Raw genomic sequence first — 14,547 nt, 5'->3', positions numbered from 1 at the left:
GTCGACATGAGAATATGGCCGCTTGCCGAAGCTCCAAGACCCCTCCAGCTTGAGGCCGGAGATCTCGTTCACTAAGTTCACGACCTCAACAGCCGGCATCTCCTTGGTGCTCAGTCGGCATGGGTTGCGATGCCCGCTCATCCGGCTGATCAGGTGCGGCCGGCTCTGGAGCAGGAGAACCCGGCGCTCAACGAAAGCGACTAGCAAGTCAGACGCCTTGAGGCCTTCAGTCTCGATCATCTCCCGGAGCCATTGGATGGCGGTGGTGCTGTCTGCCGATACCGGCTTCGACTTGTAGCCCAGCTGGCCCGGGGCTCGGCAGGCGGGCCGGCTACGTAGGCCGGCGGGTTCATGAAGTCGGCGGCCGGGTCCGTGTTCTCCATGTAGAAGTAGGATTGCTGCCACATCTTGACTGACTGTGGCAACTTAATGGTGGGGAAGGCATTCATCGGTGACGGTCGGCGAACCCCGACGAAGGCACCACACCGGGCAGCCACCTCCCGGACGGAGGTGCCCAGCTTGGTGTAGAAGAAGGCACCCCACAACTCGATGGTGGGGAGGATGCCGAGGTAGCCTTCGCACAGCGTGACGTAGGCGGCTAGGAGCATCACGGTGTTGGGCGTGATGTGATGGGGCTGGAGGTGGTAGAACTCAAGAAACGAGCGGAGGAAGTCGCTCGCCGGCAGGCCGAAGCCACGGATGAAGTGCGAGCGGAAGACGACCCGCTTGCCCTCTTTCGGAACCGGCGAGATCTCCCCCTCCGGCGGCACGCGTGCCTTCACGAGGCCCGTGCCCAATAATGTGGTCCTCATTGACGTTGGACCCATCCCAGTCTCCTCCTCGCTCGCGCGCCATGGAAAGCTTGACGAAGAGAAGACGCGGCGAGGGAACTGGGAATGGGCGAAGCAAGGAGGGCTCGGGCGGAGCTCGGCAAAGACAAACTACGGCAGCGCTCCGGCGTGGTTCGGAGGCACTGTGGTGAGAGGAGGAAGAAGAAGAAGAATAAGGCAAGGACAGGGTGGAGGGGCGCACGCGTGCTCCGCCGCTCCCTCTCCACCCCTACTTATAGCCTGCGGGCTATGAAGCCGAGGGGGCGGGCATGGGATCGTGGGATTTATTGTGCCCATGAACCCACGCCCCCACCTTTTTCGCGTGGGTCACTGCGCGCAGTAACTCCGCGGGGAAACATAACCGCCCACCTCAGCCGCAGCAGATCCGCTCGTGCTGCGAGGCCTGATGGTGGCGTGCCCCACCTAGAAACGCGTCCCATCGCGTGCGTGGGCTCGCAGGCTGGCCGGGCTGGCTGGCACCACGTGGAGTGCCCACGATAAACGGTGAGCCGAGAAGCTTAGCTAGCACGCCACCTGGTTCCCGCCAATGCATTTGAAATTCTAGGAAGATCCGACTGGGCGTATCTGACTCCTGCCAACCGGCTTCCCGAGAGTCGGACGAGGCTTCCATCAGGGCATCCGGAGGAGGAAACTGTTGAGGCCCCTTGGCTCATCGGTCGCGGCACCTCACCAACTTCGAGGACTACTGTCAGAGTAATGGGCCACGGGTAGCCTAACCCGAGTCCCAGAAGCTTTCAAGACATCGGGCCGGCTGCGCCCCTCAAGACGTCAAGATGAAGCGCCGCCTTCTGGTGGCCGGGTGGCTGAACGGCTGACTGCCACAAGACGGCCATGCTCAGGAAGGCGGCTCCAAGACGGGCCGACTCCTGGCAGGCGACCTCTAGAGAGGCCGGCTCCCAGCAGTAGGCCCATGGTGCCCTCAAAACCTGCACCCCCATTAAGAAGACAGGACGGGGAATAGCTGCAGAGTAGCCCCCCCCCCCCCCCCCCGTAACCAAGGCCGAGCGTGGCCACAGTGCTTAGTACAGGAGGAGAGCTCCGCCCGACGCAGCAATGTTGCCACTCCGCCCCTGACATCATTCCTAACAGGCGAAGCCCTGTTCCCACGACCACTTGTCGGTACGGCCCGAGGATGATGGGCCCTGCCGGTCAGCGAGAGCCCGGAAGACGGCGGGTGCCTCACCAGTCGGACTCGGGGGAGGACGGCTCCCAGCAGTCAGCCCGTTCCTTCCTCAAGGCCCACCGCACCATTAACCAGATAAGACACGGGGTGGCTACAGTGATCTCCCACCAGGCGGCGGGACTGTAGCCACGCACCAGTAACCAAGCAAGCGTCATTAGCATCACGACAACAATAATCCGCAGCCGGCAGACCCGTGAGCAGCGGAAGCGGCCTGTCGGCTCCGTACCAGACCAGCTGGCGGGGCCCACCAGATGGCGGGCCCCAGCAGTCGGCGGAGAAGCCGGCGACCAAAGAGACCGACAGCCGGGTCCCACACCCGGCCAGGTTACCATTGTACCCCTGTGGGGTAGGCCTATATAAACCCCCCAGGGCACCCATGCAAAGGGTTGGAACCTGTTAGAAGTAGACTCACACCTAGGGGGAGAGGAGAGAAAGCCTTGCCTTCTTCTACCTCTAGCATACATCTCGAGGAGCACCATTGTACTCACTAGTGCCTTAGTGATCATGCGGAGAGCCCGCAGAGCAGGACTAGGGTTGTTATCTCCTAGGAGAGCCCTGAACCTGGGTAAAGTACACCGGCGTTCATGTCTACGCCTTATCCCGCTTCCAGGCACCGGCGACGTTCTACTCGCTCCCACCATGATAAGCCATCCATTGGCATATGTCGCGCCCAACCCCCGACACCGGTAAGGTTTGCTTTCGACACACCGTTCTCCATATTAATCTTCAGTTTTGCGACAACATCAAGCAAACACTACAACACGTACTCGCACCAGTTGAACTGAAATATCTCTTCAGTGCTAGCAAGCGCACCCCAGAAGTCTATGCTATTGTAGTCGTGTTTGGATGAAGGAGCTAGCACATGACCCATCACAAAAATGATGAAAGCAATCTGAAAGCAGTCTTTCTCCAGCTTGCTTGATTCTCGTTTATGTTCCTTTTAAGAAAATCTTCGGACGCTCGCAGGTTGTGTGTTGCAGACTGGTCCATACCAAGTGTCATCTTTATGAATGAAATCGACTCTTCGTTGATGTTACCATCCGGGCCGCGGACATCTCTATTACCACATGGAATTCCAAAAACCTTTGAGACATCAGCAGGGCTAAACGGCAGCACCTTTTTTCCGGTAACAACTATTGCACGCATGATCGGGTCAACTTTATTCATGAGCCATGCACTTAGCTTCAAGTTTATGTTTTGAATGGATGGTATATCTAGCATGCCACCAAACACAATTTCTTTGACTAACCATCGTTTGTAGTCTGTAAATGCATCAGTGACTGGTAGGACATGCCTGGCTGAGCATCTGGACGTGCAGCTAGCAGGGACTCCATCAGATCGGCCGCTAGGAGCCGCGTGCGTGCTAGATGGCGATTCAACTTGAACTGGCGAAGGTGGCCGCTGTGGCGTTCGGACAAATTGTCCTCGCTAACTGAAACTGGCATCTGGCACCAGGGGAAACAATGATAAACCAAACAACTACAGGTTATCGTCTATTCCACTATATGATCCTGAAAATAAATGTAGGTGTGATGAAATACTGCTAGAAGATGGCGGATTGAGGCGGGGAGGCGGTTATACATCTCCGTCGTATCTATAATTTTTGATTGTTCCATGCCAATATTCTAGAACTTTCATATACTTTTGGCAACTTTTTATACTATTTTTGGGACTAACATATTGATCCAGTGCCCAGTGCCAGTTCCTGTTTGTTGCATGTTTTTGGTTTCGCAGAATATCCATATCAAACGGAGTCCAAACGGGATAAAAATGACAAAGATTTTTTTTGAAATATATATGATTTTTGGGAAGAAAAATCCACGCGAGACGGTGCCCGAGGGAGGCACGAGGCAGGGGGGCGCGCCCCACCCCCTGGGCGCGCCCCTAACCCTCGTGGCCACCTCGTAAGGAGGTTGATGCCCTTCTTTCGCTGCAAGAAAGCTAAAATCCGGATAGAGACCGTGTTAAAATTTCAGCCCAATCGGAGTTACGGATCTCCAGGAATATAAGAAACGGTGAAAGGGAAGAATCTGAGAACGCAGAAATAGAGGGAGACAGAGAGACAGATCCAATCTCGGAGGGGCTTTCCCCCTCCCACGCCATGGAGGCCAAGGACCAGAGGGGAAACCCTTCTCCCATCTAGGGAGGAGGTCAAGGAAGAAGAAGAAGGAGGGGGGCTCTATCTCCCTCGCTTCCGGTGGCGCCGGAGTGCCACCGGGGGCCATCATCATCACCGCAATCTTCACCAACAACATCACCGCCATCATCACCAACTCTTCCCCCCTCTATGCAGCGGTGTAACCTCTCTCTTACCCGCTGTAATCTCTACTTAAACATGATGCTCAATGCTATATATTATTCCCAATGATGTATGGCTATCCTATGATGTTTGAGTAGATCCGTTTTGTCCTATGGGCTATTTGATGATCAAGATTGGTTTGAGTTGCATGTTTTATTATTGGTGCTGTCCTATGGTGCTCTCCGTGTCGCGCAAGCGTGAGGGATCCCCGCTGTAGGGTGTTGCAATACGTGCATGATTCACTTATAGTGGGTTGCGTGAGTGACTAAAACACAAACCCGAGTAAGGGGGTTGTTGCGTATGGGATAAAGAGGACTTGATGCTTTAATGCTATGGTTGGGTTTACCTTAATGATCTTTAGTAGTTGCGGATGCTTGCTAGAGTTCCAATCATAAATTCATATGATCCAAGTAGAGAAACTATGTTAGCTTATGCCTCTCCCTCATATAAAATTGCAATAATGATTACCGGTCTAGTTATCGATTGCCTAGGGACAAATAACTTTCCCGTAACAACAAGCTCTACTAAAACTAATTTAGTTGTGTCTTTACCTAAACAGCCCCTACTTTTTATTTATGTAATCTTTATTATCTTGCAAACCTATCCAACAACACCTTCAAAGTACTTCTAGTTTCATACTTGTTCTAGGTAAAGTGAATGTCAAGCGTGCGTAGAGTTGTATCAGTGGTCGATAGAACTTGAGGGAATATTTGTTCTACCTTTAGCTCCTCGTTGGGTTTGACATTCTTACTTATCGAAAACTGTTGCGATCCCCTATACTTGTGGGTTATCAAGACTTTTTTCTGGCGCCGTTGTCGGGGAGCAATAGCGTGGGGTGAATATTCTCGTGTTTGCTTGTTTGCTTTATCACTAAGTAATTTTTATTTGCTGTTCTTAGTTGTTTTCTATCTTTAGTTATGGGTAGGAAATGCAAAATACCAAAAAAATTAGTTGTACCTACTAAACCAATGGTTGAAGAACCACTCAAAATCTATCACACTGCTGAAGCCTATTACTTGGATCATCTTCGATCCCTATGTGCTCGTGCTGAAACCCCAACTAGCTTAGTTGAGGGAAAATCCTTAGATGAGCACGCTTGTTATGTGCGACACCAAATATCTGAAAAAGGGAAAATTTTACTGGGTCAAATTCATCATTTGCAATGCTATGCTTGGAATTTATGCGAAATATATGATATTACTTGTTGTTCTGAAAACCCTAAGAAACACCTTCCCTATCAATGTGAGTTTAGATGGAATCGTATTTTCGTATGCTAAGGGTGTTTATAGTTACTATGATGTTCAACAAATTGAAGAATTTGTTGCTTTTAAGGGTGCTTATGAAATTGCTTCTTTGTTTGAAACGTATGATGCTACTCTTTACAAATCTGAAATTTTTGACATACTTAAATATTGCTATGTAAATTATGCTTCTAATGCCTATGTTGAACCATATCTTGAGGACTAACCCGCTGTCCAAGAAGAGACTAATATTTTGCAGGACTCTATGGAAGAAGAAATTGATGAAACTGTGAGCTCATTGGATGAAAAAGATGAGGAGGAGAGCGAAGAACAAAAGGAGGAAGAGAGGATTAGCTACCCGTGCCCACCTTCCAATGAGAGTAACTCTTCAACTCATACATTGTTTAATTTCCCTTCGTGCTTACCGAAGGATGATTGCTATGATGATTGTTATGATCCCGTTGATTCTCTTGAAATATCCTTTTTTGATGATGCTTGCTATGCTTGTGGCCAAGATGCCAATATGAATTATGCTTATGGAGATGAACTTGATATAGTTCCTTATGTTAAAAATGAAATTGTTGCTATTTCACCCACACATGATAGTCCTATTATCTTTTTGAATTCTCCAAACTACACTATATCAGAGAAGTTTGCCCTTATTTAGGATTATATTGATGGGTTGCCTTTTACCATTGCACATGATGATTTTGATGAATATAATATGCATGTGCTTGCTGTACTTGCAATTATTATGAGAGAGTAAATATATCTCCACCTCTCTATGTTTTCAATATGATAAAATTACAAGAAACTGTTTATACTATGCATTGGCCTTTACTTTGTGTGCATGAATTGTTCTTTTATGACATGCCTATGCATAGGAAGAGAGTTAGACTTCGTCATTGCATGATATATGCTACTTTGTGCTCACTACTAAATTACAAATCATTGTTAATTAAAATTGGCTTTGATATACCTTGGGATCCGGGTCGATCCATTACTTGAGCACCATATGGCTAGCTTAATGGCCTTAAAGAAAGCGCTGCCAGGGAGACAACCCAGAAGTTTTAGAGACTCATTTATTTCTATTGAGTTCTTTCATATAGTTTTAAAACAACAAAAATAAAGAGGGGAACCCAAAACTTTTTCAAAAAGGAAAGTGAAAGTGAGAAAGACAAGCATTGTTGAAGTGGGAGAGCTCCTTGAACTTTGTTCATGCTCACTGAAACTTTGTGAATCTTGATTACAGAAACTTTTAAACAAAAATAATTATCCCCTTGTACAATTCCATTGTATTATAAAAATAATGTGCCAAGGTTTGCCTTTAGGATGTTTACATTTGCTTGATGGTTTGTACGGTGCAGGACAGAAACTTTGGCTGTAGTGCGCGATTTTACATTTTCAGCTGGAACGTCAAATGGTTCTGATTCTTTTTGCACTGTCTTCCTATACAAATTTTTTATTTTTACTAATTTTGGTAGAATTATTCAAGTATCATAAGTATGGTGAATGTTTAGATTATTACAGACTGTTCTGTTTTAGACAGATTCTGTTTTTGATGCATAGTTTGCTCGTTTTGATGAAACTATCAATTTATATCAGTGGATTAAGCCATGAAAAAGTTATACTACAGTAGACACAATGCAAAAAAATATGAATTGGTTGGCAACAGTACTTAGAGTAGTGATTTGCTTTATTATACTAACGGATCTTACCGAGTTTTCTGTTGAAGTTTTGTGTGGATGAAGTGTTCGATAATCGAGAAGGTTTCGATGTGAGAAGAAGGAAGAGAGGCAAGAGCTCAAGCTTGGGGATGCCCGAGGCACCCCAAGTAAATATTCAAGGAGACTCAAGAATCTAAGCTTGGGGATGCCCTGGAAGGCATCCCCTCATTCTTCAACAAGTATCGGTATGTTTTCGGATTCGCTTCGTTCATGCGATATGTGCAATCTTGGAGCGTCTTTTGCATTTAGTTTTCATTTTTATTTTATGCACCATGCTGGTATGAGATAGTCCTTGGTTGATTTATAGAATGCTCTATGCACTTCACTTATATCTTTTGAGTATGGCTGTATAGAATGCTTCATGTGCTTCACTTATATCATTTGAAGTTTGGATTGTCTGTTTCTCTTTACATAGAAAACTGCCATTTGTAGAATGCTCTTTTGCTTCACTTATATTTGTTAGAGAATGGGCATATATTTTGTAGAAATAATTAAACTCTCTTGCTCCACTTATATCTATTTAGAGGGATGACAGGAACTGGTCATTCACATGGTTAGTCATAAAATACTACATAAAAATTGTAGATCACTGAATATGATATGTTTGATTCCTTGCAATAGTTTTGCAATATAAAGATGGTGATATTAGAGTCATGCTAGTGGGTAGTTGTGGATTAGTAGAAATACTTGTGTTGAGGTTTGTGATTCCCGTAGCATACACGTATGGTGAACCGTTATGTAACGAAGTCGGAGCATGATTTATTTATTGATTATCTTCCTTATGAGTGGCGGTTGGGGACGAGCGATGGTCTTTTCCTACCAATCTACCCCCCTAGGAGGATGCACGTAGTACTTTGTTTCGATAGATAATAGACTTTTGCAATAAGTACGTGAGTTCTTTATGACTAATGTTGAGTCCATGGATTATACACACTCTCACCCTTCCACCATTGCTAGCCTCTCTAGTACCGCGCAACTTTCGCCAGTACCATAAACCCACCATATACCTTCCTCAAAACATCCACCATACCTACCTATCATGGCATTTCCATAGCCATTCTGAGATATATTGCCATGCAACTTCCATCATCATCATATACATGACTTGAGCATTCATTGTCATATTGCTTTGCATGATCGTAAGATAGCTAGCATGATGTTTTCATGGCTTGTCTGTTTTTTGATGTCATTGCTACGCTAGATCATTGCACATCCCGGTACACCGCCGGAGGCATTCATAGAGAGTCATATCTTTGTTCCAGTATCGAGTTGTAATATTGAGTTGTAAGTAAATAAAAGTGTGATGATCACCATTATTAGAGCATTGCTCCAGTGAGGAAAGGATGATGGAGACTATGATTCCCCCACAAGTCGGGATGAGACTCCGGACTTTAAAAATAAATAAAAGAGGCCAAAGAAGCCCAAAAAAGGAGGCCATAGAAGCCCACCAAAAAACCAAAACAAAAAATAAAACAAAAAACAAAAAATGAGAGAAAAAGAGAGAAGGGGCAATGTTACTATCCTTTTACCACACTTGTGCTTCAAAGTAGCACCATGTTCTTCATATAGAGAGTCTCTTGAGTTATCACTTTCATATACTAGTGGGAATTTTCATTATAGAACTTGGCTTGTATATTCCGATGATGGGCTTCCTCAAACGCCTGAGGTCTTCATGAGCAAGTAAGTTGAATGCATACCCACTTAGTTTCAGTTTGAGCTTTCATACACTTAGCTCTTAGTGCATCCGTTGCATGGCAATCCCTACTCACTCACATTGATATCCATTGGTGGGCATCTCCATAGCCCATTGATACGCCTAGTTGATGTGAGACTATCTTCTCCTTTTTGTCTTCTCCACAACCACCATTCTATTCCACCTATAGTGCTATGTCCATGGCTCACGCTCATGTATTGCGTGAAAGTTGAAAAGGTTTGAGAACGTCAAAAGTATGCAACAATTTCTTGGCTTGTCATCGGGGTTGTGCATGATGTGAATATTTTGTGTGGTGAAGATGGAGCACAGCCAGACTATATGATTTTGTAGGGATAACTTTCTTTGGCCATGTTATTTTGAAAAGACATGATTGCTTTATTAGTAGGCTTGAAGTATTATTGTTTTTATGTCAAATGATAGACTATTGATTTGAATAACTCGTATCTAAATATTCATGCCATGATTAGATATGTGATCAAGATTATGCTAGGTAGCATTCCACATCAAAAATTATCTTTTTTATCATTTACCTACTCGAGGACGAGCAGGAATTAAGCTTGGGGATGTTGATACGTCTCCGTCGTATCTATAATTTTTGATTGTTCCATGCCGATATTATACAACTTTCATATACCTTTGCAACTTTTTATACTATTTTTGGGACTAACATATTGATCCAGTGCCCAGTGTTAGTTCCTGTTTGTTGCATGTTTTTTGTTTCGCGTAATATCCATATCAAACGGTGTCCAAACGGGATAAAAACTGACGGAGATTTTTTTGGAATATATATGATTTTTGGGAAGAAAATCCACGCGAGAAGGTGCCCGAGGGAGGCACGAGGCAGGGGGCGTGCCCCTGAACCTTGTTGACACCCCGTAAGGAGGTTTATGCCCTTCTTTTGCCGCAAGAAAGCTAATATCCTGATGGAGACCGTGTTAAAATTTCAGCCCAATCGGAGTTACGGATCTCCGGGAATATAAGAAACGGTGAAAGGGAAGAATCTGAGAACGTAGAAACAGAGGGAGACAGAGAGACAGATCCAATCTCGGAGGGGCTCTCGCCCCTCCCACGCCATGGAGGCCAAGGACCAGAGGGGAAACCCTTCTCCCATCTAGGGAGGAGGTCAAGGAAGAAGAAGAAGAAGGAGGGGGGCTCTCTCTCCCTCGCTTCCGGTGGCGCCGGAGTGCCACCGGGGGCCATCATCATCACCGCAATCTTCACCAACAACTTCACCTCCATCATCACCAACTCTTCCCCCTCTATGCAGCGCTGTAACCTCTCTCTTACCCGCTGTAATCTCTACTTAAACATGGTGCTCAACGCTATATATTATTTCCCAATGATGTATGGCTATCCTATGATGTTTGAGTAGATCCGTTTTGTCCTATGGGCTATTTGATGATCAAGATTGGTTTGAGTTGCATGTTTTATTATTGGTGTTGTCCTATGGTGCTCTCCGTGTCACGCAAGCGTGAGGGATCCCCGTTGTATGGTATTGCAATACGTTCATGATTTGCTTATAGTGGGTTGCGTGAGTGACTGAAACACAAACCCGAGTAAGGGGGTTGTTGCGTATGGGATAAAGAGGACTGGATGCTTTAATGCTATGGTTGGGTTTTACCTTAATGATCTTTAGTAGTTGCGGATGCTTGCTAGAGTTCCAATCATAAGTGCATATGATCCAAGTAGAGAAAGTATGTTAGCTTATGCCTCTCCCTCATATAAAATTGCAATAATGATTACTGGTCTAGTTATCGATTGCCTAGGGACAAATAACTTTCTCGTAACAACAAGCTCTCTACTAAAACTAATTTAGTTGTGTCTTTACCTAAACAGCCCCTACTTTTTATTTACGTAATCTTTATTATCTTGCAAACCTATCCAACAACACCTACAAAGTACTTCTAGTTTCATACTTGTTCTAGGTAAAGTGAACGTCAAGCGTGCGTAGAGTTGTATCGGTGGTCGATAGAACTTGAGGGAATATTTGTTCTACCTTTAGCTCCTCGTTGGGTTCGACACTCTTACTTATCGAAAACAGTTGCGATCCCCTATTCTTGTGGGTTATCAGGCGGCGCGGTGGACCATGGGGATCTGGTGCTGAGGACGCCTCCGATGCAGTAGGGCATGGCGCGGTGGTGGTTGGTGTCGCAGCAGGCAACGGCCTGATGTGGCTCAGCGGCGGTGGTTGCCGTTGCAGCCGTCGACCGCCTGGTGTGCCACCGCGGTGGTCTGGCAAGCGCCCCACGGCAAGAGAATCGCCACACGGGGTGGGGTATGGATATGGAGGTGTGGTTGGGAGATACACGAGGGGGGCATGTGTGGTGGGGGTGGTCTGAGCCATTTAGCATTAAACTACGAGAAAAAGTGATGAACGAAAAAAATCCGCAAAATGAAAAAGCCGCAAAGGGGGGTCGCACATGTCAGGAATTTCACGAAACATCTTGATTAACTTAATTGCCCGTATGATTAATTACATGCATGGACGTCCGGTTGGGTGCGCCATTACAAAAGCCAGGGTGACAGAAAATTAAAAAAGGATGGAACGGACATGACACTAAAGCATTAAACAGACTTCTGCTTGTTACAACTAATCGCTGCGAGCGCGTCCGATGACCGTGAACGCACAAATGATGATGTACACGGCTAGCAGCAGAGCCGTCGCCATGAAATTAGCCCCTGCAATGAGAAGATTCACCCTCAGGAGATTTTTGACAATCCCTAAGATCGCCGCGATCTGCTGCTCTGCTTGAGTTGTCGGCGGTGGATCTGGTTGAGCAACCGCCCACGGCTGGGATTGGACTGAATGCGGCCCTAGATCTGCAGCAAGCCACCTCTTGTTGCCCTCCCTCTTGCCACTCGTAGAACTTGCATTTGCCAGACTAAATTGGGGAGAGAATGAAGCGGATCAGTAGAAAATCAGTGGATAAAAACAGGAAATCTGACAAAAGTATGCCAACTTACATCCTTCTAGATGCATTTGTAGTATCGTTTCCCCGGCCTCATTCGCATGGTGCCGCACACGAGCGTCACCACCTCATCCCTGAAGTGCGGACATGGGATGAGTGGCAGGATCTCCTCCGCCGCACGTTGGGTGGATGAAGACGAAGACGCCATTGCCGGAGTGGCTACAGCTATCGAGTCGTGACGCAGATATTTTGCGAGTCGTGTGGGGGAAGGTGGGCGATGGAAGTGCGGATGTGTGGGGTTGGGTATGGCCTGTGTCGGTGGACATCCGTTATGTCACCATGGTACATGACTGTTGGACCTATCTGTACCACGCGCGGGCCCCACCTGTTTTGTCGATTCTATTGCTAATGTCGTGACCCATTACATGAATTGCTGGTTTATTCCAAGTGGCAAAATATGGTATAGAATACAAGTGTACCTGCGAATCTCGATGAGCATGGGTGGTCCAGATTCCAGGATCATCTAGACCTAGGAGCCGAATTGCTTTTTCGTTTCGACTTGTACTACTTTGTGCACAGTTTTTTATCGACTCATGGCTTCCATGAAGTATGATCTTCCGCCGCTGGACCATGACACAAGGTGTACCCTATGGCAAGTCAAGATGCGGGCATTGTTGGCACATACCGACTATGATGAAGCATTGGATAGTTTTGGGAAGAACCGAATTGAGGACTGGACTGATGAGGAGAAAATAATTGATCGTAAGGCTTTGTCAAAAATTCAACTCCATTTGCATAATAATATTTTGCAGGAAGTTTTGAGCGAGAAAACTGTTTCCGCTCTATGGTTAAAGCTGGAAGGAATTTGCATGACAAAAGATCTCACTAGTAAGATGCATCTGAAGCAAAAATTATTCCTGCACAGGTTACCCGAGGGAGGTAATGTTTTGAATCATATTTCAGAATTTGAAGAGATCATATCTGATCTAGCTGCAATGGAGGTTAAGTATGAAGAGGAAGATACTGCTTTAATGTTACTTTGTTCACTACCAAGTTCTTATACCAATTTTAGAGACACCACATTATACAGTCATGATACTCTTACGCTTAATGAAGTTTATGAAGCTTTGAACTCTAAGGAGAAGATGAAATTAATGGTGCCTCATGATGGTTCGTGTTCATCCCAAGCCGAGGGATTATCTTTTCATGGCAGGACAATGGAGAAGAACCCCAATAATGGAAACAGAGGCAAGGCAAAAGTAAGAACGGCCACAGGGGCCGGTCACAATCCAGAGACAAGAAATATTGCAGATATTGCAAGAGAGATGGGCATGACATCTCTGAGTATTTCAAGTTGCAGAATAAGGAAAAGAGGAAAGGTAACAAACAAGGTGAAAATTCTGCTATTGTTGCTCGTGATGATATTTTTGATGATGCTCTTGTTGTTATTGCTGGATGTGCCAATACCAATGTTGAGTGGGTACTTGACACTGCATGAACTTTTCATATGTGTCCACATAGAGATTGGTTTAATACTTTTGATTACACTACTTCTGGTGGTTCCGTTTTGGGTTTTGATAATTCACCATGCAAGATTGAAGGCATAGGTTCCGTTCGAATCAAGATGTTTGATGGCACAATCAGAACTTTGACAGATGTTTGGTATATTCTAAACATGAAGAGAAATCTTATCTCTGTTAGTTCCCTTGATGCAAAGGGGTACAAGTATTCAGGTGGAGATAGTGTTTTGAAGGTCAGCAAAGGCTCCCTTGTTGTGATGAAAGGTGACTTAAGTTCGACCAATGGTCTTTATTACCTTCGAGGTTCTACCTTTTCAGGTAACGCTACTCCAGTTATTTCAAAGAATTCTGATTGTGATGCTGCTAACCTTTGGCATATGCGTCTTGGACATATGAGTGAACTTGGTTTAGTACAGTTAAATAAGAGAGGTATTCTTGATGGATATGAACCTGGTAAATTGAAATTTTGTGAGCATTGTATCTTCGGAAAACACAATAGGGTGAAGTTCAACACTTCGACTCATACAACTGAAGGTATTCTTGATTATGTGCATTCTGATTTATGGGGACCATCTCGCAAAAAGTCACTAGGTGGTGCTAGTTACATGATGACTATTATTGATGATTATTCGAGAAAAGTTTGGCCTTATTTCTTGAAGCATAAATATGAAGCATTCTCAACATTTAAGGAGTGGAAGATTATGATTGAAAGACAAACCGAAAAGAAGGTAAAAATACTTTGCACTGATAATGGTATGGAATTTTGTTCTAAGCAATTTAAGAATTATTGCAAGTCTGAAGGCATTGTCAGACACTACACCATTCCTTATACTCCTCAACAAAACGGTGTTGTTGAGCGTATGAACAGGACCATTATTTCCAGAGCCTGTTGCATGTTGTTGAATGCAGGTTTGCATAGGCGTTTTTGGGCTGAGACTGCTTCCACTGCTTGTTATCTCATTAACCGTTCACCATCTATTGCTCTTAATAAGAAAATTCCAATTGAGGTATGGTCTGGTTCACCTGCTGATTATTCACAGTTGAGAATTTTTGGTTGCACTGCTTATGCTCATGTTGATAATGGAAAATTGGAGCCTAGGGCT

At 45.4% G+C, this 14,547-nt stretch overlaps 1 pseudogene; it reads right to left on the bottom strand.

Annotated features, from left to right (window-relative positions):
• LOC147986179 (uncharacterized) overlaps window positions 1–12,132 on the bottom strand; it is a 50,285-nt pseudogene extending 38,153 nt beyond the window's left edge.
• Window positions 12,133–14,547: the final 2,415 nt, after the last annotated feature.

Source organism: Triticum urartu, chromosome 2A (assembly GCF_056163025.1).
Source record: "Triticum urartu cultivar PI428250 chromosome 2A, HENAU_Tu73, whole genome shotgun sequence".
Classification (NCBI taxonomy): Eukaryota; Viridiplantae; Streptophyta; class Magnoliopsida; order Poales; family Poaceae; genus Triticum; species Triticum urartu.
This window is presented reverse-complemented; position numbering and strand designations above follow the sequence as displayed.